Source organism: Wasmannia auropunctata, unplaced genomic scaffold (genome assembly GCF_000956235.1).
Source record: "Wasmannia auropunctata unplaced genomic scaffold, wasmannia.A_1.0 LD281310.1, whole genome shotgun sequence".
NCBI classification, from domain to species: domain Eukaryota; kingdom Metazoa; phylum Arthropoda; class Insecta; order Hymenoptera; family Formicidae; genus Wasmannia; species Wasmannia auropunctata.
In genome coordinates, this window is record NW_012081580.1 from 14,650 (window position 1) to 16,311 (window position 1,662).

At 31.3% G+C, this 1,662-nt stretch overlaps 2 long non-coding RNA genes across 2 annotated transcripts in view; one reads left to right on the forward strand and one right to left on the reverse strand.

Moving 5' to 3' along the window:
• The window catches only part of LOC105461662, a 20,612-nt gene that overhangs the window by 14,404 nt on the left and 4,546 nt on the right, over window positions 1-1,662 (reverse strand). The gene's annotated exons all lie outside the window — the stretch shown is intronic.
• LOC105461661 overlaps window positions 703-1,662 on the forward strand; it is a 4,586-nt gene continuing 3,626 nt past the window's right edge. The window contains exons 1-2 of the long non-coding RNA XR_975957.1: window positions 703-797; window positions 890-1,056. This is a non-coding gene — a long non-coding RNA (uncharacterized LOC105461661). The remainder of the gene's footprint in view (window positions 798-889; window positions 1,057-1,662) is intronic.

The following is a 1,662-nucleotide window of genomic DNA, read 5'->3' on the forward strand; positions in this document are numbered from 1 at the left end:
TAAATTATCTTAATAATATATGCAAATATAATGTAATGTTAATTAAATGTAAATTAAATATATGTATATAAACCGAGCTGCTTTGTTTGCTGAACGCAGCAATATTGTCAATTGCAATGCAGATCAAGATCTATAATGTGATTGGACAATCTTCAGTCTCAATCTTAATTTCAATCTTAATTTCAATCTCCAATGCGTAGTCTGATACCGGCTTAAGAACGCATCGACGGACATTTGCTCGCTTTGGGCCTTTGGGCGTTGTGAATGCGCCTTGGTGGACAATCTGAATAATAAGAATAAGACGAAGACGAAGACTGGAATCGCCAAAGTGGCCTAGTTTACACCGAGCATTTGATATGCGTACTAACTAGTAACTTTCTAATAAATTTTCTTAATTTCGACGATGCATATAAACTTATACATGATATACGTATTTAATTAATCATATTAATGCATAGTGTATCAGCTTAGTACATCATTCTTTAAATACATTGTGGAAATTAAGATAATTTAATAGAAAATTTCTAGTTAGTACGCTTATCAAGTGCTCGGTGTAAACTAGGCCAGTGGCATTTTCATAGACTCGATTTCAAGATCTCGGAATTGACTGCACCGATTTCATTCGGACTGGTTTCAATTGAAAGCTCGTATCGACATTATGTAATGGAAGTGTCATTTATAGATTTTTCATTATAGAACTTTCGTTTTCGAGATATTACTTAAAATCGGAAATCTGACGAGGTGAAACTTCAAGCTAAAGCTAGCGGTAGCGCCTCGACAGTGCCGTATACTCACAGGTCATCACCCGACTTTTATCTTGCTTGGCGTCGCGCCGCTACCGCGTCGCTTGATAAAATACTTATGTTAATTACTATTGTTTTTATTTCAGATGGCAATTCTATTTGTCCTGTATGCAATGTAGCAATAATTGCACATAAAAAAGAATCGAAAAATGCAGTTAGCTTTGCGCCTTTACCACCAAAAATACGTGACGATAGATGCCGTACCTGCGGTGAAATTTGTGAGAGTGTAAACAAATGTAAACATTGTAAACGTGTAAGCTTCATGATACTTGGAAATTACTATAATTCTAATTATAATTTTATGTTTTGTGAATATAATAGCTAAGAATTATTATCAATCTTTGCAAATTATATGAAAATTACGTTAAAACTAATAATCCTTTAGCCGTTTAAATATCAAATGGATGTAACTATGTTAAATATATATATTAATACTAATTTATTAAAATGCAGAGAATGGAAAGTTACTTTTTAAAAGTAACTATCGTTACTCGTTACCGAGTTAAAAAAGTAGTTAACGTTACAATTAGTTATAACTGATTTTTAAAAGTAACTCGTTATTGTTACTTAAAAAGTAACGATTCGTTATTTTTCCGTTATTTTTTTTAATATTGAAACAAGATCAACCTAAATAATTCAAAAAATTTTTTTTAATATTAATAAAAACAATACAATAATCATACTGGACCGATATATGTATAAAAATACAACTAGGAAAAAAAAGCTTTTTTGATGTGAGCTAGATCGAGCTTCCAACTTCGTGCTTAATATTTCAAAATGAATTTTTATATTATATCCAATTCGACATACTACGCGCCAATTAAATTTTCAATCTTGAAACAGATCGGAAGAGCACACG